Source organism: Lepidochelys kempii, chromosome 3, assembly GCF_965140265.1.
Source record: "Lepidochelys kempii isolate rLepKem1 chromosome 3, rLepKem1.hap2, whole genome shotgun sequence".
NCBI lineage: Eukaryota > Metazoa > Chordata > Testudines > Cheloniidae > Lepidochelys > Lepidochelys kempii.
Genome location: NC_133258.1, coordinates 60,474,807 through 60,502,632, shown reverse-complemented (window position 1 = coordinate 60,502,632; position 27,826 = coordinate 60,474,807).

Here is a 27,826-nt window from a genome sequence, read left to right as displayed (position 1 = left end):
TATAAAAGGCTCTGGAAACCCCTCCATTTTGTCTTCAGCTGGCTCAGAAGATAGCCTCTCCACCCCAAAGAGATGCCTGAAAGAAACTGGAACAAAGGACAGTAACTACCATGGTGTGAGTGATTGCTGGACCCAGACTAGGAAGGAGTCTAGTCTGTGAAAGAAGCTTATTGGAACATCTCTGAGGGTGAAATCTATGTGCCCTCCATGGACTGTTTCATATTTAGCCTTTGCAGTTCCAGAGGGTGCATTTAGATCTTCTCCTGGGGTGGTAGGTTTCCAATAAGGCAAAACTCATCCCAAAACTTCTATTGTACGTCTTGATCCTCAAACTGTGGTGCATTCCCACTTACTATATGGATAGTTGCCTCTTCCCAGTGTAACGCCAACAAACCCCAGTTGTCAGTGGGCAGGATTGAACCTTGGATACCTGAAGCTTATTGTATGAGCCTCTACTGCAGAGGTTCTCAAACTGCGGTCCATGGACCAGGAGCTCTATTCAGGTGGTCCGTGGATAGTTCCCTCTAAGGTGCGCAGCTGGCCAGCTGCACAGGGGAGAATGAAGGGCCACCCACCTAATTAATGGAGCTGCATAGGCATATGAGGAGAGGCTGAGGGAACTGGGATTGTTTAGTCTGCAGAAGAGAAGAATGAGGGGGGACTTGATAGCTGCTTTCCACTACCTGAAAGGGTGTTCAAAGAGGATGGATCTAGACTGTTCTCAGTGGTAGCTGATGACAGAACAAGGAGTAATGGTCTCAAGTTGCAGTGTGGGAGGTTTAGATTGGATATTAGGAAAAACTTTTTCACTAAGAGGGTGGCGAAACACTGGAATGCGTTACCTAGGGAGGTGGTAGAATCTCCTTCCTTAGAGGTTTTTAAGGTCAGGCTTGACAAAGCCCTGGCTGGGATGATTTAGTTGGTGTTGGTCCTGCTTTGAGCAGGGGGTTGGACTAGATGACCTCCTGAGGTCCCTTCCAACCCTGATATTCTATGATTCTATGATTCTGTGATTAGGTGCCTGGACCCTGGAGAAGACTCATATGTAAGATGAGGTTGTGGCCTTGGGGGGAATAGGGAGTAGGTGGGAGGGGGCAGTGGGATGAAAAGGGGAGGGGGGATTTGGGATGTGCAAGGCTGTGGCAGCCAGAGAAAGAGGAAACTTTCCCCAGCTTCAGGGCTGCTGTAGCAGGGGAGAGACCCCCCTCCTTCCCAGCCCATCTTGGGGGCTGTTGCTGTGGGGGAGAGAGGGAGAGACCCCCCTCCTTTCCAGTCCCAGCTCAGGGGCTGCTGCCAGGGAGAGAGGGCACATCCATCACATTAGAAATGTAAGACTACTGATATTAAAATATGAGTCGTGTGCCTTTATTTGTAGAACAAAAACCATTAATTATTATTAAGGTTTTTTATATAGCGCTTTTATCCAAAGCACTTTACAATAGTTAGCTAACAGTACAAACAACATTTGGAAAGATCATTAAGTGGTCCACTGAGACCCTCAGCAATTTTCAAGTGGTCAGCGGAAAAAAAAGTTTGAGAACCACTGCTGTACTGCATGAGCTAAAAGTCACTTGGCTATTAGCTAAGGTTGTAGCAGATTCATTAAACTCTACCTGGGATAGGTGCCACTAGAGGAGGACAGAGTGTCACACCAAGCAGGCATGGGTTATACCAACACTGTTGAACATTCAGTCAATCTGATCTTCTGGCAACCTCTTTAACTTTAGCAGCCCCAATGAGGTGCTGTATGTCATTTAACAGTCAGGTGAGGTGCTGTATGTCATTTATGGGGAATGCCATAGCCCTCTGAGATACATTTCACATGGACATAAACCAATCCATATGTGATACAAATAGCCTTTGATTATGAGGGAATGTTAATGCCAAAAATAGAGGGTAAAGGATACAGTGATAGTTATGGGTGGAAAGATGAAAGCAGAGGGAGATGGCCTCGTGGGAATACATTCAGATAAGCACAAATAGGACAATGACTAGAGAATTCACTTATCAGTTTTAGAATAATGCATGAATGTTTTTAAATGCAACTATACAACACAAAGCCAAAATTAAGCTGCCAAGTTAAAGCCCATATCCCAGGGGTCTATAAAGTGCCATTTTTATTCAATTACTCAAAAAAAATCTGAAAAAAGTATGAATTTCATTATGTTTGCAAAGGAAACAATCTAGTTTTCATTAACTCATCAAATGCCAGTGTGGCTTAACAATACAGCACTTTAAAATAAAGGTTTATGAGAAACTTGAACATTGCTAGTTATTTGAGGGAAAACATACTGGCAAGGTGAAAGGTCCACAGCTGGCCATTTTCTACCACTATGGTCACTGTGCAGGCTAATGCAATAAGTCATGAATCTACAACCAAACTGGCAACTCAAGTTCCAAGCATTGAAAAATGAAGTTGCTTTTTATTTATTTTCCATCTTTAAACCAAATTCCACAATCCTAGGAAATTCACTAAATAATCAGAATGCTAAAATTAAGGTTGCGCACACAACAATAAACATTTTGTCATGCCTTTAGGCACACAGAGTTACAGCTGAGCTTGCCATTTCTTGATTTTGGAGTGCTTAACCATACAACCATATCATTTTCTTATACAGAGGGTGGCGAGCCAAGCAGAGGCCATTGTCTTTGGAATCTGCAAAGAGGACAGCATGTGCTAATGTTCCTCTGACTATGAGCTGGTGGTTCCCAATATGAAAGAGGTTTCCCATCATACAATGTTAAGGTAACAGATATTTTAGACATAGGAAATGCAGTGGATCTAATTTACCTCGATTTTGTAAGGCATTTGATACGGTTCCATATGGGGAATTATTAGCTAAATTGGAAAAGATGGGGATCAATATGAAAATTGAAAGGTGGATAAGGAACTGGTTAAAGGGGAGACTACAATGGGTCATAATGAAAGGTGAACTGTCAGGCTGGAAGGAGGTTACTAGTGGAGTTCCTCAGGGATCAGTTTTGGGACCAAACTTATTTAATCTTTTTATTACTGACCTTGGCACAAAAAGTGGGAACGTGCTAATAAAGTTTGCAGATGATACAAAGCTGGGAGGTATTGCCAATACAGAGAAGGACCAGGATATCATACAGGAGGTCTGGATGACTTTGTAAACTGGAGTAATAGTAATACGATGAAATTTAATAGTGAGAAGTGCAAGGTCATGCATTTAGGGATTAATATCAAGAATTTTTGTTATAAAATGGGGACGCGCTACTTGAAAGTAACAGAGATGGAGAAAGACCTCAGAGAATTGGTTGATCACAAGATGACTATGAGCTGCCAATGTGATATGGCCGTGAAAAAAGCTAATGCAGTCTTGGGATGCATCAGGCAAGGCATTTCCAGTAGAGATAAGGAGGTGTTAGTACCATTATACAAGGCACTGGTGAGACCTCATCTGGAATATTGTGTGCAGTTCTGGTCTTCCATGTTTAAGAAGGATGAATTCTCCCATGTTTAAGAAGGATGAATTGGCTTGTTTAGCCTAACCAAAAGAAGGCTGAGAGGAGATATGATCCTCTCTATAAATATATCAGAGGGATAAATACCGGGGATGGAGAAGAATTATTTAAGCTCAGTACCAATGTGGACACAAGAACAAATGGATATAAACTGGGCATCAAGAAGTTTGGACTTGAAATTAGATGAAGGTTTCTAACCATCAGAGGAGTGAAGTTCTGGAACAGCCTTCCAAGGGAAGCAGTGGGGGCAAAAGACATATCTGGCTTCAAGACTAAGCTTGATAAGTTTATAGATGGGATAGCCTATAATTTTGGCAATTAATTGATCTTTGACTATAAGTTGTAAATATGCCCTATGGCCTATGATGGGATATTAGATGGGGTGGGATCTGAGAGGATAACTCTCCTTCTAACCTGCCCTGGAAGCAGTGCTTAATTCATAATAAAAGAGGTGCCAGGGTTCAAAGCAACACTTTTACATTGATAACTGATGCAGCAAAAGATGTGCCGGAGCTATGAACTGCCCAGCGTAGAGGTTCCAGGGCTCAGCCCTGGCAAAAAATTAAGCACTGCCTGGAAGAGAACCTCCCCTTTCTTCATCTTTCTGCAGTTGTCTTCTAGAAGGAAGGACTGATGTCCTGCTTTGGTGGATGGACTATTCTCCTGAGGTGAGAAGGCCATCAGCAAAGCCACTATACCCTTGAATCCTGGACATTCTTTGGGTACGGGGAATATGTATAAACAGCCTTCCCTTAGCACTGAAGAAGGGAGAAAGACACTGCCAATTTTTGCTGATACAAAGTTTTCCCCCTCCCACTGCCCCAATCACAAAACACACCAAAAATACAGCCACTTCTGCTAAGAAAAATTAGCAAAATGAGGCAGCTGATCCTAACACTTGTTACCACAGGAGACAGGTACAGCCAGTCAATGACTCAGAGCCATGTGACTTATCTAGTCATAATTTGAAAGCAGTAATGAAGAAGTTTTCTGCATTTTTTCAGTTATTTGAACAGAAAAAAATTGAATTAATATTTCACCCACCATTAATAAGTTTTAATAGTCATTCTGGCACTTTAGGAGTCACTAAAGGATTGCGTGTGTATGTTTGTTTACATTCTTCTTGACTGTCCACCTTCAGCAATGACAACCAAAGGGATCTCAAGTTTAGGAGATAAAAGTTGTGAGGGGAAGTCAGACAGCTCCAAAAAATTAGAAATTGAGATGTAGAAGATTCACAGAAGGCTGCAGCATCCAGAAAGGTAAAGAAAACAAAACTAAGTGGGTTGCTAGATTAAAAACAAGAAGTCATGACCTGATGCTGAGAAGAGGATTCATGTACAGTTTAAGCAATTCAAGTAGCATTTCTTTAATGCAAGTCTGGTTGGAATAAAGAAGAAGAGATTGCTAAAGTCAGCAACTGATCGTATAAATTAATTCTAGAGGCAGCAGGAAACATTTTTCAGATTGAAGGACCTCAGATGTGGAGTTACTTATGAGATCTTTGGTTTTAAAAGGATAATACAATGAAACTTAGTGAGTTGATTTATATTTCTTGTGTTTGTAGTGGCAGGCCTTTACTGACCACACATAACTGGGTACTGTAACAGAGACACACATTTCTTGCAATATTTTTATAACACTGACAGCATGATACAACTGTATGTTTATTATTAGATTCTCCAGGCCTGGTACTCTTTTATCCTCCCACTTCCTGTCATCAAGTGGACAAGAGTCAGGCTAAAAGAGACATGAAAAGGATTAGCAGTGTTTTAAGAAAGCAGGAATTGGAAAGTGCTATGAGTCTTCTTCAGTAAAAGTGACTGGCAGAAGAAGAAACTATACCTTAATAGGAGAATAATCTAGTAGAAATCTGATATAGAAACTGCTGACAGTGGTAGGGTTGCCAGGCGTCCAGTTTTTGACTGGAATTGCCAGTTGAAAAGGGACCCTGGAGGCTCCGGTCAGTGTCGCTGACTGGGCTATTGAAAGTCCGATTGGCAGGGCTGGCAGGCTCCCTACCTGGCTCCGCGCGGTTCCTGGAAGCAGCGACATGTCCCTCTGGCTCCGAGGCACAGCCAATGGGAGCTATGGGGGTGATGCCTGGTGGGGAGGCAGTGTGCACGGTGCAGAGACACCTGACTGCCCCACACCCAGGAGTTGAGGGACATGTCGCCACTTCTGGGGAGCTGCCCTGAGGTAAGAGCTGCCTGGAGCCTGCACCCCCTCTCATACGCCAACACCCAGCCCAGCCTGGAGCTCCATTCGGCACTCCAACCCCCTCCCAGACCCCACACCCTCTCCCAGACTCCAATCCCTTGCCTCAGCCCTGAGATCCCTCCTGTACCCAAACTTCCTCCCAGAGCGTGCACCCCACATCCCCTCCTACACCCCTGCCCCAGTCCTGAGCCACACCCACAACCCCCCATGCATCACCCTCCCCCACACCCTGAACCCCTCATTTCTTGCCTCACCCCAGAGCCCACACTCCCAGGCAGAGCCCTCAACCTTTTCTGCACCCCAACTCCCTGCCCCAGCCCAGTGAAAATGAGCAAGTGAGGATGAGCGAGTGACGGGGTTTGTGTGTGGAGTGAGCGGGGGTGGGGGTGGGGAGAAGGGCAAGGGCAAGGGTGTTTGGTTTTGTGCAATTAGAAAGCTGGCAACTCTAGACAGTGGTGACCAGAAACTCCTAATACACATTTACTTCTCCGTCCTACCCTCAGGCCACATAACAGGTTGATACAGCTTGATGACTGCTTCAAAAGAGATCAACTAATGTCAGAAATATTAGTAATGTAGACTGTTCCCTGCATCCCCTCCTCCTCATGTCTCCTCCTTAGTCTGTAGGCATCTGCCTTGTGTTCTCATGACCTTAGCTCTGTATGTGACACTCCCTCTTGGATAGGACCCTTTGACCAAAATCTGTAACTAACATTCCCGATTTCTTTCACCTTGGCTACCTTTCTGTCTTGAGGCTGAAGACTTTGCTCTCTTCTGTCCATAAAGTTACCCATGCAAAAATTCTATGATCGTGTAGTCCTGTAAAAATTAAACAAAGAAAAATCCATCATCACCATACTAAAGCAAAAGAAATGGTTCAGCATCTCTGACCTGAATATTTTGCAAAAGTCAGCAAAGTAGGCTTACCTTGGCTTAGGTACAGTGAAAAGCAAAGGGATACCTTACAGTTCTAGAATGCTGCATTCTCCTCTCGCCATTTTGGTCAGAAGTACAAAGACCCTCCTTTCTGCTACTCTATCTCTTACCAGTTCAAGACCTTTTCCAGATATATTCCTCAAGTTCCTTTGACATGGCCAATTTATATGCCTACACATTCCTCACAAATGGGATTACCCAGTTGCTTTTGTTTATTATCCTACCAACATCCTTTCTCCCCGCTCCCACATAGGTATTTATGGATTGATCCATAATAGGTTTCTGTAAACATTCTGGATCTTCAGAATGAGTGTCTATTGTTACAAAGAAGGTCTTTAAAGGATGTTAATTAGCATCCCTAAACTGATTAACTTTATCCTGTAAGCAGACAGCTTCTGGCATGCCAGGTGAAATCAATTCAACATCTCATTATAGATTTATGCAAATCACTCTTAGCATAATTCTGCTCCAGATTAAATATCATTTACTGACAAATACCAGACTCTCTGCCACACACTGGGATGATGAGCTTCACCAAATAAACAAACCTGCAAGCACCTCTCAGATTTTATGCTGAAAATTACCTCTCTTGCACCCTAGGAATTTTATACAATATTCAAACACTGACAATTCAGATCTTATATTAATGTTACAGTTTGTTTTGCTTTGATGGAAGTCCATCAGACATGGAAAGGGAATTTCTTCTTTTTATTTTGGAATTCAGTGTTCCACTCACGTTGTCACAAATAATTAGATCTACTTCCCTTTAGGCAATAGATGTCTGAGTTGCTTGGTGTCTAAAGCAATGTGTTAGTGTTAAGGTTTTTTCTGGTTGAATCTCTTTGGCTCTTCTAGCATCTTAGCAGCATTAATTTTTCCATATTTATGTACATTTGCACCCAGCATGGTCTCTAGGCACATATTTAAAAAAATTTAAATCACGAAGTCTATCCAAAACATGTCAGAACATGAAACAGGACTGTGGGGCAGTGGAACTCCCATCCCACTATAGCCCCAAGAAATACAATTGCACCCAACATCTCATCCGTCCGCCAAACGTTAACTGTATTGTGGAAGCACACTGGACAGGGATTCCATGACAGCTAATTTCAGGGACATGCTCAAGGGAAGTTGCACAGAGTGCTCCTGTCCCACACTAGCCTCAATGACAGGAGTGGTAGCAATAATTAAGCACTTTTATTTTAGCTAGGGGGACATGGACTGTAAAGTGTTTGGAGCTTCTTTGGGGGAAAAGGAGTCTGGGACCCTCCAGTTAAAATGAAGGGATGAAGAGATTGATGAAAGTGACACTTCTCTTCTCATCTCCTTAAAATATGCAAGACTGGCATCAGAGCTTGAAAATAATTGATTTTTCAGTTTGCTGACTAACCCCAGACAAAAAGCTGTAACGAATTCACTTTTTTTCCCCCCTGGAGAACTGAAGTAAGAAAGTTTGTTCCATGACATATTTAACTTCCAAGTTTTTAAACCTTTTTTTAAATAAAAAATTGCATCACTATTTGCCACACTATTTGCTTTTGCTCTTGTCCACCATCCCATAAATCCTCAGTCTATGCAAGGTTTAGGAACAGATAAGAACACTGTTTCATAACTCTGAACTTCTAATGCATTATCTGAATAGATCTCTACTTGCGTTTTTGTCACCTGCTAGCCTCCCCACTTACAGTAATCTTAGTCAGTTTAAATACTAGTGATTAACATCCAAGGAGTCAGGCTATGGGTAACCAGAGAAATTCTTCTTTGGAACATCTTGACACCAAGATTAATAATACGGGTAGATTATTCTGAGTTCAAGGGGCATATTAATTCTCATTAATTTTGTTTAAATGGTTAACTCAAACACACGTTAATGGTGCTAGTTGATAAATTACTGCAGCCTTGGGACTATAGCAATGTATGTGCCTATCTTTATACTTCAAATAATTTGTGTTAGTTGTTCCTCTATATATTATACAATAATATATTAAACTCTTTCAGATTCTAGTCCTGCAATTGGATCGCACAGTAGCCATCCAGAGCTAATAAAATGATGGAGATTATGCCAGCCTTTAACTAGTAATTGAAGTCCTCTGAAGAGACCAGAACAAAAACAAAACAAAAAAGCCCATAAATGTCATATATAGGAGAAAGAAGAGCTAAATGAGGAAGGCAGCTGGGGATATTAGACACTTTTCGGTCATAGCTAAATGAATGAGAGATATAAGGGTTGGTCACTAAGTGTGAAAAAAATAATTCCCAGCCTTCCTCTGGAATAAGTGAATTAAACCAGACAACTCTCTTATAATTCAATTTTTTTGAAAGCTGCTGTTATGGAAATCTAGCAGAGTCCTTATATGAGCCAAAAAGCAATGAAGTTTGAAATCTAGGAGAATAAGTCTACCATTTTCCTATATATGATACAGGCACTCTGCCGATTTTAAGGCATTTGGCATTGAAGGCATTTGTTAGACCAAATATATTTCCTAGTCAGTTCCTCAAGAGGATTCAGGTAGTATAAAACCTGAAAAAGTTAATTAAAGCTAAAAAATGCATTTATTTTTAGAAATATATTCTTCCAATCCATCTCTCTAGATATTCCTTAATATTTTGTAATAGTGTAAATCAGCTGGTAGAGATTTGATCTTTAATTCGTATGAGTATTTTATAGAAGAATTAGCCCATTGAAGTGGAAATGAATCTCCTAAAACACTTTAACAGTTTGAGATATAGATAGCAAAAGCCTGTGTTTTGTCATAGTTGATTTTGAAACCAGAATCTGCCTAAAATTTGGATATAAATTAATCAAATTTAGAAGGCACATGGCTGGATTAGCTGTAGAAAGTAACAGTGTAAGCAGCACACTGAGCTACCTCATGTCCCTACTCAATTGTTTTTATTTTATAGTCTCTGTTGCCTGACTTTCTGGAAGCACACCAGTCTTATTTAAATAAAATTCTCAATTAATTATTATTATTAATATAAAGGTGAATGCAGACAAGCCTGCCTAGTTCTTAATTCAGGCCTGAGCCAAACCCCACTGAAGTCAATGGGAGGACGCCCATTGATTTGAGTGGACTTTGGATCCAGCCCAGAAAGCTCTACCAAGATCTGTTAGTTTTGTTTTCATCCACTTACTGAAAAATCACCTAGAGTTCATTCCTGCAAGGTGCTAGGTGCCACCTGGCAGATACTGAACATCCTCAACTTCTACTCATAGTGTTTGGAATTGATTTAGACTTTGCTAAACTGTGAAGAGAAACTGAAGAAGCATTGTTTATATTTATGAGTAAGTTGAAAGAGAAATTAATATAGTCAGGCAGGGTTAATTAAATGCAAGTTACTACTAATACTTAACCCACTTGGGAGAAAATAATCAGCGCTGTCTGGTATAACTAATTAGAGTGCTTAAAAACACAGGCAAGGGGCAGGGTGAGTCAGTTCTCTGAAATCCTTTTCCAGAAGCTTGTATAGAGGATACAAGTTATTTGAGAACAAGAACTAAGAAAAGTTTTTCAAACTGAAATGATGAAACCCTTAGGGGAGGATTAGCTCCAGCAAGAAACAGAAGAAAAAAAGAGAAAGCAAATGACAAGGAAATATTTTGCCTTCTGTCCTTTTCTAGTCCTTGGATTCCAACCAACATTTATACTTTGAATAATATGAACAAACATTCTTATATCCCTAGCCAGAATGGCCAGCAATTCTCAGACGGGAAAGCCAGAAGAGCTTTGATTGAATCATTATGACACCAAAGCATGAACAGGTGCAATGTGTTGGATAGCTTCATGGGGAAATAAATGCTTTCTTATTCAGTCAGAAAAAAAGAGAGTTATTGTTAACAAGACAACAGTTGCTGTGTTATTTAAATTATCCTGCTAAAAACATTTTTTCCTGACACCTATTTCCCATACCATGTCTGAACAACATATGAGCAAGCAACGTGACATCCAAGAAGTCAGATGAGACAATCCATAAGTGTAGGCAGTTTATAGATGTTTAATTTTCATGTCATGCGTTTATTACAATGGATGTTCCCTCTAGAGCAATAGTCCCCAAACTGTGGAGTGCACCCCCTAGGGAGGCATGGAGGAAGGTTCAGAGGGGTGCGGTGGGGCTCCAGCCAGCCCCCACGAGCGGTTGGGGAGAGAGCACCACCCAGCCCCACTCAGGCCCCAGACCTGGCCCTGGCCACCGGCTTCAGGCCTTGCACCCAGCCCCGGACTCCAGCTCCCAGCCCCTGGCCATGGTGCAGACCAGGTAATGGGGGCAGTGACCAGAAAAGTGTGGGGACCACTACTCTAGAGTAAACTGACCTATAATGACCTTGCTCAGTGGGAGTTAATCCAGGTCTGAAAATAAAAAAAAACAAACCCTCAATTAAAAGCTGGTTTGGCCGTCAATAGACACCACAGCTGGTGGAGAAAAATATTGATGTGGAACTCTGTTGTGGCTTTAATACACCATAGGGACATAAGCAGCAAGGTCCAGAGTTGTCAAGGGCAACCTGAGTACTCGAGGACCACTAGGGAAGAGCATACTCGAGTGGCAAGTTCTACACTCTTCAAAATGACAGGTTTCAGAGTAATGGTGCCTGGCATTTGCCAGGTTGAGTCAGACAGCTGGTGTCAAATAGGGACAAGTCAATGGCCCTGCTCCTCACTCATTAAAGAATGTAGTATTGCTGGCTGTGCCGTAATTCCCTCTTCATGCTCGGCGTTGAGGGACTGAGATAGTGACTGCCTCTCATACAGGTACTGCTATGTAGGCAGTTGATGAAGAGGCACCTCTTTTTGTGCCTCTTTGCAGAGTCATTCCCAACCTCTCCACTAAAGTCTACATCCCCTTGTGGCTCTCCCTTAGGCTGTACACTCAGAAATCCCCAAACGCTTCTGAAATGTGGGCAGTTTTCAAATCCCCGTTCACTAGCTTCATTAAGTCCATTCAACAATAGTGATGAATAAAGGACAGCCAATTAAAAAAACAAAACGGACTTGCTTACCCTATAACTTGTTCTCTGAAAACAGAGATCACAACAGACCCGCCTTCCTCTTTTCTGTATGTTTTTTGCTGACATTAGCAACTCTTCAGGACAGCGATACTCAGATCTCAGTGGTTTGCGAGCCAAATTAGTGACCAACATTACCCAAAAGACCCACAGCAGTATGAATATACTTTTATTTTATTCTCACAGACCAAGTATTCTACAATTGGTTAATAACATAGTAAAAAGGATCACGATTGGTTAATAATTAAATCACACACTGTTTTAATACCATGTGCTGCAAAGAGATGCAGGAGACACATTAAAGAGCCACTTGCAGCTCACAAGCCTCAGTCTGAGTATTGCTGCTTTAAGACAAGGACTTATCTTATTGAAGACATTTAGGTGCTTATAATGGGGACACTCACCTCTTGAATGCCTCCTAGAGGTACTTCAGTTCTTTTCTTGACTACATTTGGCACAGACCAATAGATTATATCACAATGGTTTTCAAACGTTTTGTATTAGCAACCCATTTCACACAGCAAACTTCTGAGTGTGACCCCCCTTATAAATTAAACCCACATTTTTTTTATATTTAACACTATTTTAATTTGATATTTGTATGATTGTTAATATCATTTTCCACAGAAGACTTGCTAGCACAGACTTCACAGTGAACTTGCTAATTAGCTGGGAGCTTTGAAAAGTGACTAACAAAAATACAGATATCAGTTTTCACAGCAGACTTGTTAGCCAGTAAGTTTGCTGTGAAAAGTGATATTTGTATGTTTGTTCATATTTCACAGCAGACTTACTAGTGCAGACTTCACAACACACTTGCTAGCTACCTGGGAGGCATGTACTCGTGACCCCAACATAACCTTGTAACCCCCTGAGGGGTCACGACCCCCAGTTTGAGAACCGCTGTTATAGCGTGACTGTTCTCAGCTCTAAACTGACCATTAACAAAAACCTTAAGTTACTCAAAAACAAAATTTAGTAAGTTTGCTGCATCAGAGTCCCAGAACTGGCTTTTTAAGCATCAGTGGTCTGATCCTGAAAACCCTGTATATGTGGAACTCCTGATTACTTGAATAGGAATTTTGTATGTGAAAAGCTTATAATTTTGGACCTAATTCTTAAGTTTCATGGGGTGATGCAAAAGTTTGCATTTGCTGGCCCTCAGGAGCATTGAACAATAAGCCTGAAAAAGTACCAGTGATCATCCTGACACTTACAATTCCTCATACCTTGCAAGGGATTTCCCTCAGTATGAATTTTGTTGAGTTTTGGGGGTAAACAAACTCCACCCTCACACCTGGCAAGAAGAAACCATGGAAATGACATAGGCTCTTTGATAAGGTACTAATTTTTTGGACAGCACATTGACTTAAATAGGCAGCTCAGGAGCCTACAGATACATATGCCCATGAAGAAAAGGAGTACTAGTGGCACCTTAGAGACTAACCAATTTATCTGAGCATAAGCTTTCGTGAGCTACAGCTCACTTGAGCTTATGCTCAAATAAATTGGTTAGTCTCTAAGGTGCCACAAGTACTCCTTTCCTTTTTGCGAATACAGACTAACACGGCTGCTACTCTGAAACCTGTCAATATGCCCATGAGTATCTCTGGTCTTGTGCGTAATGCCACTGAAGTCAAACTCAGTTAAAACACCACCTTAGTAGAAGTCATAGTGAATAAAGTAGCTCATGGAATTAGTGTTTGTGACTGCGCTCAATCATAACACATTTATCATAACTTCGGATGTGTGGTAGTGAGAAATATCACATCACCTTATATCATCTTCCAATAATTGCATGTTTCAATCCACTTGTTTCATGCTTGACTGAAAATCAGAATTGCACTGGAAATCGACACAACTTGCATTTCAGTTCAATTGAATTGGTTCATTTAAAAAATCCATTTAAGTTATTTACAGTTTTGATCTGACTTCTCTAATTTACTTTGGTATGCACTACTGTACACAGTAGTATATGCTCATAGTTTTTTGGGGATAGAGAAGGACAGAGTGAGTTGATGTCTATAAGGAGGGTGATTCATCAGTTTTATGGTTTAATGATTCTGGCTATCAGGGATGCGGATAGGTTGTTCAATTTGTGGATTATATCTTTAATATTTGTCTAAATAATCTAAAGCATTAGACAGGTGCTTTTTTACCTCTTGTATCCAATGCAATAAAGAAATACTCCAGTTAAAGTTCTAAGAAGATGGCATCAATCTGAATTTTCTATGGTTTAATTTAAAATTATGTAGGAAGATATTGAAATGTGTAGGTACAAATGAAGCCTGGGTTATCAGATGATCCTTAGGAAGAAATTGCAATATAACAGTAGACAGTTTTGGGTTTTTTTCACTTTTTAAAATAAAAATGTTATCAGAGATAACAGGCTAAATTATAATGGATAACAATGAGTAGCAGATATGAAATACAGAGCCAAAACAAACACTTTTAATAGTTAGGAGGTGAGAGCAGTAGTAGTTCAGTGCAACTAGTGTTTGATCTCTGGAGATCTGAGTTCAAGGTGAATTAGTTTGTTGGTTTACGTTAGACCCCATTTTATGCACACCGTAATCCAAACATTTTGGCACAATCTGGTGTTCTTGATAATCTCTGCTCAGAAGCCTCAGACTGTAATAACAAGAGTATTATGGGTCAGGATGGAAATACATTAACAGAATTGTGTAGGGAAATTTACACGGTGGCTGCCAGCACTGGTGCTGGCTCACTTTGATGATAAATTCACTCGTATATTTGATATGAAATAAAAGCAGTTTGTATTCTGTAACAGCCATTTCAGATTTTTCTTAGTTGTAGAAAACCAAAAAATGACATGAATAGTGCAGGGAATATGAAAAACAGATACTTATAGAAGTACTGATCTTTTTCTTCTTTTGTAGCTTCCATTAGTCTGTCATAATGGAGTATTACAGCATACCTTATGGCAATGTGACTGTGTATTCACAGGGTATATGGTACATTATATATCAGGGAAATTTTCTCTTGTCATAACTGCATGGTAATATTTTGCTCAGTAGTCACTCTCTCTGCAGTACTCCTACTGAAATGAATGGGAGGGACACAAATGTAGGGAGGATAGAATACCTGACAAAATTTGGCCCTCGAGCAGTATATTCGTGGTATATCTTGCAACAATGTATTTTAAGACTATCAGAATAACATTGGCCCCCAGACATGCTTTAATGGGAAAGGGCTGCCAGAAATGTAATATTTGAAATTTCCCTTATGATCAGAATAGCGTGTTGGAGTAAGTCTCAGTGGACTATTCACATATTATTGCAAACATTTTTAAAAGCCACAAAGTAGAGTTACAATCAGCTGATAAATGCCTCTGTGCCTCTGCTTCTCTCCACTCGTACCACCACAGTATAGCTATACACTCACACTCAGATTTACACACCCTCAAGCCCTCTCCCCCTTGCACTGCAGGACTGGATGAGCATCACTGCAACTAGAACCCTGCATGCCCCAGAAGGAGAGGGGGTAGGATATGCCTTTTGTGCCTTCTATAGTGACATCAATGAGGTCAGTACACAGCTTTGTTTGTTAGGTAAATAATACAGGAGGATCAGCAGAAGAGCAAAAAACACTATGAATGGAATCCCAGCTTGTTGATTAGCACAGTGCAAAGGAAACAAAATGTGGCCACGAGGTGTCTAACAAGGAAACTAACTACACAGCTAGGAATAAATAGGAGGTCATAGCATGTGACCTAATCGACGCCCAGTTGCCCTGGTTATCTTTCACGTTTTTCATTACTTACCAGGTGATTTTGCAGCCTTGTAAAGCCTTCAAAATAGGGACTAATTTATAGATCTGAATTAGTAATCCTTTATTCTACTTAAAAAGAAAAGGAGTACTTGTGGCACCTTAGACACTAACCAATTTATTTGAGCATGAGCTTTCGTGAGCTACAGCTCACTTCATCGGATGCATACCGTGGAAACTGCAGAAGACATTATATACACAGAGACCATGAAACAATACCTCTTCCCACCCCACTCTCCTGCTGGTAATAGCTTATCTAAAGTGATCATCAATTTGGGCCATTTCCAGCACAAATCCAGGTTTTCTCACCCTCTGCCCCCCCCCCCCCCCCACACACACACAAACTCACTCTCCTGCTGGTAATAGCCCATCCAAAGTGACCATTCTCTTTAAAATGTGTATGATAATCAAGGTGGGCCATTTCCAGCACAAATCCAGGTTTTCTCACCCCCCCACCCCCCTCCAAAAACCACACACACTACTTGTTACCGGATAAGGTCAACAGATACAGTCTCTCTGCACTTTGATTATTAAAGTATGCTACTCTTTTAAATCCATTCTTAAAACTCACTTCTGCTGAATTGGCTACAAGTTCTTCTCCACTCCCTTAAAGTATCTTCAGGTTTCAAACCCCAGCATTTCCCTGGGTCACTTTTGTTTTGTGTTCTGTCTGGTCCAAGAAATGATTCTCTTCTCTTCTGGCTCTGGGATCAAACACATTACCTGGATTGTGACAGCTAAACAGATGGAGTTGCTAAAATGAATGCATTTTAACAGACAAATGCCAGTCAACATTTCTCATTTATCTCCGCTACAGAGCCCAATCCTGAACCCCTTTCTCAGGCAAAATTCACATTAAAACCAATGGGAATTTTGCAAAGTAAGGAGCTCAGAATAGATTATGCATCATCAGGAAATGTATATTACATCACTACAGGGCAGCCTATCAATTAGTGTAATATATGGAAAAACACACCACAAGTGTGGTGTCTATAGCCATTAAATTAGGAGGCAGTGTAATATAATAGATATGAAGCAGGACTGGGTACTAAGAAACCTGGATTCAGTTCTCAGCTCTGCATCTGACCTGCCGTGTCACTTCCCCTTTCTGTACCTTTGATCCCCCTTTTATCCTTTCCCTGTCTTAACTATTTGTCAGTCACCATGGATTTGTCAAGAACAAAACATGACAAACCAACCTGTTAGCTTTCTTTCACAGGGTAAAAAATCTTGTGGATGCGGGGAAGCAGTAGATGTGGTATATCTTGACTTCAGTAAGACTTTTGATATTGTCTCGCATAACCTTCTCATAAACAAACTAGGGAAATGCAACCTAGATGGAGCTACTATAAGGTGGGTGCATAACTGACTGGAAAATCATTCCCAGAGTGTAGTTATCAGTGGTTCACAGACAGACTGGAAGGGCATAACAAGTGGGGTCCCACGGGGATCAATTCTGGGTCTGGTTCTGGTCAATATCTTCACCAGTGATTTAGATAATAGCATAGAGAGTTTGCGGATGATACCAAGCTGGGGGGTGAGGGGGGGCTGGGTTTGCAAGTGCTTTGGAGGGTAGGATTATAATTCAAAATGAGCTGGCCAAACTGGAGAAATGGTCTGACGTTAATAGGATGAAATTCAATAAGGAGAAATGCAAAGTACTCCATTTAGGAAGGAACAATCAGTTGCACGCATACAAAATGGGAAATGGCTGCCTAGGAAGCAGTACTGCGGAAAGGGATCTGGGGGGTCATAGTGGACCACAAGCTAAATATGAGTCAACAGTGTAATGCTGTTGCAAATAAAGCGAACATCATTCTGGGATGTATTAGCAGGAGTGTTGTAAGCAGGACACGCGAAATAATTTTTCCACTCTACTCCATGCTGATTAGGCCTCAACTGGAGAATTGTGTCCAGTTCTGGGTGCCACATTTCAGGAAAGATGTGGACAATTTTGAGAAAGTCCAGAGAAGAGCCACAAAAATTATTAAAGGCCTAGAAAACATGACCTGAGGAAAGCTTGAGAAAATTGGATTTGTTTAGTCTGGAGAAGAGAAGACTGAGAGGGGACATGATAACAGATTTCAAGTACATAAAAGGTTCTTACTAGGAGGAGGGAGAAAAATTGTTTTTCTTAACCTCTGAGTATTGGAAAAAAGCAATGGCCTGAAATTGCAGAAAGGGAGGTTTAGTTTGGACATTAGGAAAAACTTCCTAACTGTCGGGGTGGTTAAGCACTGGAATAAATTGCCTAGGAATCTTGTGGAATCTCCATCATTGGAGATTTTTAAGAGCAGGTTAGACAAAAACCTGTTAGGGATGATCTAGACAATACTTAGTTGTGCCATGAGTGCTGGGGGCTGGATTAGATGACCTCTCGAGGTCCCTACCAGTCCTATGATTCTTTGATTCTATGATCTGAAGAAAAGTGTGCCAACGGCCATTTGTATCTTTGAATATCTCTCCTGTCTCAGGAACTGTCTCTCTCACCAGGTGATTGTGCTGAACTCAGCCCAGTGGGGATTTTGGATGGGTAGGTGCCACTGTAGTACAAATAATAATAATACGTTTAGTTTGATTTGGGTCCATTCGTGAGGTGACAAGCTGTATCATATGGCAATAAAACAGGCATATTGCCCTAACTTCTGAGCAATCAAAGGAGAGGTTTCAAGTAGTCATTCTAATCACTGGGAGCAAAATGACTAAGGAATAGGCTCATTATATACTATGCAATATGTGGTTTATTATATATATATATATAGGCCAAGATTTTAAAAGGTCACTGATTTTGTGTGTTTTCAAATTTTTGGGTGCCTACCTGAGACAACTTAAGGAGACTTGTTTTCAGAAAGTGACTCACTATCTTTATATTTGGTATCCCGAAAATTTTGGAACACAGAATCACTAGTCACTTTTGAAAACCTTTGCTATTTAAGATATTATATGGACTATAAAAACTGTAATATAGTTTATAGACCATAAAATAGACAAGAGAAGGCATCCGATGAAGTGAGCTGTAGCTCACGAAAGCTCATGCTCAAATAAATTGGTTAGTCTCTAAGGTGCCACAAGTCCTCCTTTCCTTTTTGCGAATACAGACTAACACGGCTGCTACTCTGAAACCTGTCAATGTATTGCAAGTAATCTCTTAAAATAAACTGTGCAAACACGATAGTGCCTGATCAAAAATAAAGTTCAACTAGCTCCCAGTGATGATTTGCATACAAAAAGTATTACAAGTAACTTACTGCTAATTGTCTCTGTGCCATTTTGTAGAATTCATAGGGTTTAATGGCACTGTAAGTACCACATTCTTAATATGAGAATTATACCAAAAATAAATATCAGACAAATATTTCAATTTAAAGTTAGCTTCCTAAATCCATATTTAGACATCCAAATAAGACCCTGATCCTACAAAGATGTATTCATTATTCTGACCTTTATGTGCTTTTAGTGCTATTGGCTTCAATGGGAGTGCTCATCGTGCATAAAGTTAAGCATCAGCATAAGTCTTAGCAAGACCAAGACCTAAAAGTGGCCTGATTCTCAGAAGTGCTGAGCACCGACAAATCATGGCTGAGGTCAATGGGAGCTGCATTTGATCTGCTTTTCTGGAAGTTAGGCCACCTTCATGGAGCCTAGCTATAGACAGGCCTGAAAACTTGGGCCACATATTCCAATGGCCTTGTAGTAAACTCAAGCTTGTTTGTTATTTGTTCAACTAATATAAGCGCTTTATTGTTGTAATATTTTGTACAAATTAAAATCCAAGTATAGTAAAGTCTTTCCAATCTATTGAAGTCAAAACAACTTAGTTTGCCCGCTCCCCTCCACCAAAGAGAGTTACCAAGAGCGTGGTTATGTTTCTCAGTTTTCAAGACACATTGCATATCCTTTGAAATGTAAAGAAGGGGGAAGAGATTGTTCTTCTTTCCTGATTGCTTTTTGGATTTACAAAGGCCATGCCAACTTACTGTAGTATAAAAATAGTGAAGAACAAGATGAAGGCCTTTCCTTTAGTCTACTACTATACATTACGTGGGTGGAACATGAGAGCCAACAGTCTTGTTTTACATTGGTAAAGCAGCATTAAACTTTACAGACATGTAAAAGTGGAGAAACAACTCCTGGGAAACAAATGACAACATGTCTATGACTGAAGAAAAGGAGCACTTGTGGCACCTTAGAGACTAACAAATTTATTTGAGCATAAGCTTTCGTGAGCTACAGCTCACTTCATTGGATGTAGCTCATGAAAGCTTATGCTCCAATAAATTTGTTAGTCTCTAAGGTGCCACAAGTACTCCTTTTCTTTTTGCAAATACAGACTAACATGGCTGCTACTCTGAAACCTGTCTACAATTGATGTCTCTATTACCTAACGTAGCCTACTTCTGAGAAAATAAGTCTTTTTTTTTTAATAGAATTTTTTGACTTACTATGACTTAAATTCAGATCCTGATACTGTGGATTCTTTAGACACAGGTAATGAAATCCTTCCGAGCACCTGAAATTCACAAATGGCATTCTTTACGCTGCTTTAGATATTAGCAACAGCCCCAGACTACAGCAGCAGGAAGACACACAAGAGCTGCACTTGATTTTTGGCAGATTAGTGAAGGAGAATTAGATTTTTAGACAATTTTTTTTAAAATTTTGCAACTTTTAAATTATGATTACTGTTGCAGTAGCACCTACTGCCCTAGCTGAAACTAAAGCCCCATTTGCGAGGTCCTAGACAAACACACAACAAAATACAATCTCTGCCTTGCAGAGCTTACAAAGCAGACAAAGGCTGAGAGAAAGGAAGTATTGGAAGTGCCTCCATTTTACAGCTTGGAAATAGGGAGATGAAATGACTTGCCTCTGCCAGAACTAGGAATAAGAACCCAAATCTCCTGAGTCCCAGTCAAGTGCCTTCATTTACATTTGATAATGGTTTGAATCATAAACATTTTTTAAAGAATCTTTCAATTCACCTGTAATATTCACACCTTAATCAGTTTTCTACTTTTGTCTTTCAATAAGTTAGTTAATATCTCTGTGTTTGATGTACAGAATATTATTTTGTAAGTCCAAAGTATGTCTGACCCTTCACACCAACACTGCTGGGAATGCTGGATCAGGACAGCAGTCTTTTGGCAAAATTCCCATGGAATAATATGGGCTCTAAGTCTGGACCAACGGTATGGTTTTTCTGTTCATTGAATGGATTTATTACAGCGGCACCGTTAGTATTGTGGTCAGAGTCATACCAGCATTTCATAACTGTCAGAGATTCATAACTTGATTACAGAATTTTCTTTAGTTTGAAATTGGGCATATGAGGGCAGAACTCAGTACCCTTTTAAAAAAGACCAGTTTATGAAATTGCATTTTACTATTGAAGAGATAGGTTCAAATCCTGACTTGACTAACAAGTAAAAATGAGTATAGTAGTATAATTATATTCCCCACTTGTGCCTACCATTTGACAAGTTTCTGTATAAGTGGCATACTGTATTCAAGAGAGGCTTAGGACTAGAATAACAATGTCAAGGTTTTTTAAGACAATAATTGGCTGCATTACATTTCATATAACAATAACAATATAGATGCCTTGTTCCAGAACCTTTTGCTCATATCATTGTATTTCTGAGTGACATAAAGAATGGTGTCAATTGGTCTGAAATACATGTGAATGATGGAGTTTAGTAACTTGCATTAATTTAGTACGTGCCCACATTCACTTTGACTGATCTGGTATTGTGCATATAGTATACCAAGCCCTGGTGAAGCAGGTTGGAACGCTGAATGAGTGGAATGAGTGGAATCCACATGCAAAGTACCAGTGCAAGGTCCTGCACTCCATTTAAGTCTCATGTTGGGGTGACATGAGGAGGAGGGACAGCAGCAAAGTGGCTGGTGGGGCTTGATTTCATCTCCACATTCCCTGAGCATTTCATTCACATTAGCACAATTTATTCAGCCTCCTATTCTATTCTTTCAGGTTCAAAATTGATTGGGAGGAAAAATTTAGACAGAAAATGTGAATGAAAAATGAGAATGGTTTAAGAAGAGTTTATCACACAGCCAAAACTCCATGATTGCGTAATAAAGAAAGAGGACAATTTTGGATAAAAGTCCACCCTGTCTAAGAGGAGAATTGAAGGCAGCAATTAGAAATAATATTTATCTAAAAAAATGGGAAAAGGAAAAGTAGATAGGAATGAACATAAATTAGAAGTTATAAAGTGTAGAAAATTGATGAAGCTAACTATATCAAGGGGAAAAATTGACTAAGGTTATTAAGAAAGAGATTTTTAAATATGTGAGCAACAAAGGAATTATTAAAATGGTATAGACCCATTACTAGATGGAAATGGTAAAATTGTTAATAAAGATGCAGAAATTTCAATAAAATATTTCTGTTCTGTATCTGAAAAGAAGCAGGATGTTGTACTCATATCACATGAGGATGATAAACTAACTTTTAGTCCATTACATCTAAGGATGATGTTATGCAGCATCTCCCAGGGATAAACATTTTTAAATCAACAGGTCTGGATAACTTGCATGCAAGAGTCCTAAAAGAATTGGCTAAGGATATATCTGGCCCTTTGGTGTTATTTTTTATCAGTCTTTGTATACTGGGGTAATTCTAGAAGAATGGAGGCATGCTAATGTTGTGACAATATTCAAAAAAGGGCAAGCAGATTGATCCAGGACAATTATAGAGCACTTAGTGTGACATCATTATTGGGAAAAATAATGGAAAAAAATACAGGATTCAATCAATATGGAAATATATGATGGGCATGAAATTAATTCCAGTCAACATGATTATACAGAAAATAGGTCCTTTCAAATAAACATGATTTCATTCTTTTATGAGATTACAGAATTGGTTAGTAAAGGTAATTGAGTAGATGTAATAGACTTTTGTAAGACCTTTGACTTTGTGTTGCATGAGATTCTGATTAAAAATCTGCACTACACAAAAATCAATAAATCACACATTAAATGGATTTAAAACTGGCTGACAGATCTCAAAAAGTAGTGGTCAGTGGGGAATCATCATGGAATGGGGTTCCACAGAGTGATACATATGGCAATTTCCTGCAATATCATTGGAGGATATTACTATATTAGATTATTTGTATCATTGTGGGCCAGAGCCAGGGATTTTATGTAATTTTTTGGGGGAGGATGACCACAGCTCCTCCAGAAAATAAGAATAATGGGAGTGGGCGGTGATTAGTGCAATTCATTCAGGTTATAACACCACAAGAGAAATATCACCACTTGGAAAGGCTCACATATACTAGTTCAAACTGGATTTACCAACAGCCAAAGAAAGAACTTTTGGATATTTAGCCTGAGTTTAAGCTGACTCAGAACCTTCTTTCTGATCCAGCAAATGAACAGGACCTTCTGTCCAAGGGGGACCCCAATCCCTCTTTGGAATGATTGGAAGGACTTTGACCTAATGAGGGCCCATTAGACTAATGGGAGACCTTTGGTCACCTTGTATCATCCATATAAGAACTATTATTGTTATTTTATGATTTCTCTGTAATGCTTTCACCTTAATAAAGGTGTGTTTATAAAGATCTGTGTGGTAATTTGTGACTGCTGGTAATTGCAGCTGTTTATCACCTTCAAAGAGAAAGCAAAGCACAGATGCTGGCCTGTTTAAGTAGTCTGGCTTTCTGGGAAAATCACGGTGTAGGCAAGGAACTGTGCAGCCTAGAAAATCCACAGTCAGAAGGGAGAGAGACAGGGATCTCTGTCTAAAAGACATGATGGCAGAGAAGCCAGGAAGCTAGAGTGTGTGCCCTGGGTGGAACACAGAGGGGGAAATACAGGTGCAGTTGTCCTGAACTGTGACACAGGGATTAGTGCTATGCCCAACACTATTCAATGTTTTCCAGACATAGATGTAAGCAGAGTCAGAATGAGTTCTACCTTGACATCTGTTGGTGAGCTGTGGAAAAGGACTTCAGGGGCTGATCTCGTTTGCATGGGCACACCCACCCTGACGAGCATGATGGACTGCTTGCCTAAATGGTCACTTTGGCTGCTGTGGGATCCCCAGTCTCTCTGTCATTGGGGCAGGAGTAATAAAGGGTTGTTATCCTGATTGTGTGTGTGGTGGGGGGGGGGGTGACTATTGGGTTGCTGGACTTAAGACCCTGAGGGGAAAAGGACACTGCCAAACTTACTTGGGGGTGGGTCTTTTGCTCATAGTTGGTGTTATGAATCCTGTTTGTGGTGTTTCCCCAACATAATGCTGCATTGTTTCCCTCCTTTATTAAAAGGCTTTTGCTACACTCAGACTCTGTGTTTGTGAGAGGGGAAGTATTGCCTCTTAGAGGCACCCAGGGGGGTGGTATGTAATTATCCCAGGTCACTGAGTGGGGGCTCAAGCCAGTTTTGCATTGTTATTGAAACGGAACCCCTAGGTACTGAACCCAGCCCTTGTTACTGCCAACTCTGATGGGCAGAATGGTTACATAAGTATAAAAATCACAACTGATAAAATTTGTGGCTGACACAAAAATTGGCAGAGTGGTGAATGGCGTGGACAGCCTAGTCATGCAGAGCTACCTGGATCATTTGGTAATCTGGGTCCATTCAAACAAAATGCACTTTAATAAAGCCAAATGCAAGGTCATAATCTAGGAACAAAGAGTGAAGGGCATACCCACAGAATGAGGGCTTGTATCCTGGAAAACAGTAACTCTGAAAAGGATTTAGGGATAAGAGTGGACAGTTCTACAGGACCTCCCAATGCAGTGTGATCCTCTGATGTATAAACAGGCCAGTAGTGAGTAGGAAGGGGGTGGAGATTTTTACATCTGATTATAGCGCTGGTGAAACTGATACTGAGTGTAAACGTGCCTTTGTGTGTCACAACTAAGAATACCAAATTCAGGACAAACTGCTGAGAAATAAGGCAGACTCACCCCAAACTGATGGTTATTCCTCCATAAGATATACCAAACCAGCAACAAAAATAAACTTCTGTCTCATCACACTGGCTAACAAGAAGTCAGGAAAGCAGTTTCCCTAGGCATTCCAGTCCTTGTATCACCATCAAAAACAATGAATTAAAAGATGAGTGGTTCTTTAAAACCAGGCTCATCAACCAAAAGGTTCTTCTGATCCCAAAGGACCAGCCACACACCCAGGTCAATATATAACTCAGATCTTACCCAATAATCACACTGTTGCCAATCCTTTAGTATCTAAAATCTAAATGTTTATTTATAAAAAGAAGGAAAGAAAGGTGATAGTTAAATTTGTTAAATGAATCAAATACATACAATAATTGCAAAGTTCTTGGTTCAGGCTTGTAGCAGAGATGGAATAAACTGCTGGCTTAAGTTAAGACTCTGGTTGCTTCCAAATCATTGGAAGGTCCTCCTCAATCCCTTGGTTAGAATGCTTCCATAAGCATAAATTCATAGTCCAAAGGCTTGAGCAGGAAGGAGGCAAAATGGAGGATTTTCCAGGGCCTTTTATAGCTTCTGCCATGTGGAGTGAAACCCATTGTTTCAAACAAAGCCGTCAGCACAGCTAGTGGAAAATCACAGGTGACAAGATAGTGTTTGGAGTCACATGGGCAAGTCACATATCCATGCATGATTCCGCTTAGACACAGTAGAAGCCATTACTTATACCTCAACAGCACGTTCACAGAAAAGTCCATTCAGGGTAGATGGGCATCTTCCACTGTGAGTTAAATGTTCTTTTGATGGGCCACTCAATTTGAATAGTCCTTCCCAGATGTTCTAGCTAACTATCTTGTGGGCATTACCCTAGGAGCAAACATTTGAAATCCAGGTACAGAGCCAATACTCATAGCTTCAAATACAAAAATGATACATGCATAGAAATAGCATAATCATATTCAGCAAATCATAACTTTCCATAGACACCTTACTTGACAACCGTTGTACAAGATTTGTTGCAAATATATAACACTGGTTGCAACAATGATCTATATGTTCATATTTTAATCAGCTAACGTCATACTGAGATACTCCAAGAAGTTGTTGTGGGCAGAAAAGAGCCACAAAAGTTATTCAAGGGGTAAAAAAAATGCCTTACAGTGAGACACAAAAAGCTCAATATGCCGAGTATATTAAAAAGAAATTAGAGATGAAACTTGATTATGGTGTACTTATGTATCTTCACATGAAGAAAATATTGGTTACTAAAGGTCAAGAACATAAGAATGACCCTACTGGGTCAGGTCAATGATCCATCTTGTCCAGTACCCTGTCTTCTAACAGTGGCCAATGCCAGGTACCCCAAAGAAAATGAACAGAACAGGTAATCATCAAGTGATCCATTCCCTGTCGCCCACTCCCAACTTCTGCAAACAGAGGATAGGGACACCATCCCTGCCCATCCTGGCTAATAGCCATTGATGGACCTATCCTCCATGAATTTACCTAGTTCTTTTTTTGACCTTTTTTTTATAGTCTTGACCTTCACAACATCCTCGGCAAAGAGTTCTACAGGTTGACTGTGCATTATGTGAAGATACATACGTCCTTTTAAATCTGGTGCTTAATAATTTCATTTGGCGACCCCTAGTTCTTGTGCTATGAGAAGGCATAAATAACACTTCCTTATTTACTTTCCTCACACTAGTCAGGATTTTATAGACCTCTATCATTTCCCCTTAGTCATCTCTTTTCCAGACTGAAAAGTCCCAGTTTTATTAATCTCTCCTCATATAGCATCTGTTGCATACCCCTAATCATTTTTGTTGCCCTTTTAAGAACCTTTTCCAATTCCAATATATCTTTTTTGAGATGGGGTGACTAGATCTGCACATAGTATTCAAAATGTGGGTGTACCATGGGTTTATATAGAGGAAATACAATATTTTCTGTCACCTTATCTATCCTTTTCCTAATGATTCATAGAATATCAGGGTTGGAAGGGACCTCAGGAGGTCATCTAATCCAACCCCCTGCTCAAAGCAGGACCAATCCCCAATTTTTGCCCCAGATCCCTAAATGGCCCCCTCAAGGATTGAACTCAGAACCCTAGGTTTAGCAGGCCAATGCTCAACTATCCCACCCCAGCAACTTTCTGTTAGCTTTTCTGACTGCCGCTGCACATTGAGTTGATGTTTTCAGAGAACTATCCACAATGACTCCAAGATCTCCTTCTTGAATAGTAAAAGCTAATTTAGACCCCATCATTTTATATGTATGGATTCACCACAGGAAAGTCATGCCTGACTAATTTAATTGCCTTCTATGATGAGATAACTGGTTCTGTGGATGAAAGGAAAGCAGTGGACGTGTTGTTCCTTGACTTTAGCAAAGCTTTTGACACAGGTCTCCCACAGTATTCTTGTCAGCAAGTTAAAGAAGTATGGACTGGATAGATGCTCTACAAGGTGGGTAGAAAGTTGACTAGATTGTCGGGCTCAGTGGGTAGTGATCAATGGCTCCATGTCTAGTTGGCAGTCGGTATCTAGTGGAGTGCCCCAAGGGTCGGTCCTGGGGCTGGTTTTGTTCAATATCTTCATTAATGATCTGGAGGATGGGTGGATTGCACCCTCAGCAAGTTTGCAGATGACACTAAACTGGGAGGAGTGGTAGATATGCTGGAGGGTAGGGATAGGATACAGAGGGACCTAGACAAACTGGAGGATTGGGCCAAAAGAAATCTGATGAGGTTCAACAAGGACAAGTGCAGAGTCCTGCACTTAGGACGGAAGAACCCAGTGCACCACTACAGACTATGGACCGAATAGCTAGGCAGCAGTTCTGCAGAGAAGGACCTAGGGGTGACAGTGGACGAGAAGCTGGATATGAGTCAACAGTGTGCCTTGTTGCCAAGAAGACCAATGGCATTTTGGGATGTATAAGTAGGGGTATTGCCAGCAGATGGAGGGACATGATCGTTCCCCTCTATTCGACATTGGTGAGGCCTCATCTGGAGTACTGTGTCCAGTTTTGGGCCCCCACACTACAAGAAGGATGTGAAAAAATTGGAAAACGTCCAGCAGAGGGCAACAAAAATGATTAGGGGACTGGAACACATGACATATGAGGAGAGGCTGAGGGAACTGGGATTGTTTAGTTTACGGAAGAGAAGAATGAGGGGGGATTTGATAGCTGCTTTAAACTACCTGAAAGGTGGATCCAAAGAGGATGGATCTAGGCTATTCCAGTGATAGCAGATGACAGGACAAGGAGTAATGGTCTCAAGTTGCAGTGGGGGAGGTTTAGGTTGGATATTAGGAAAAACTTTTCACTAGGAGGGTGGTGAAACACTGGAATGCGTTACCTAGGGAGGTGGTGGAATCCCCTTCCTTAGAAGTTTTTAAGGTCAGGCTTGACAAAGCCCTGGCTGGGATGATTTAATTGTGATTGG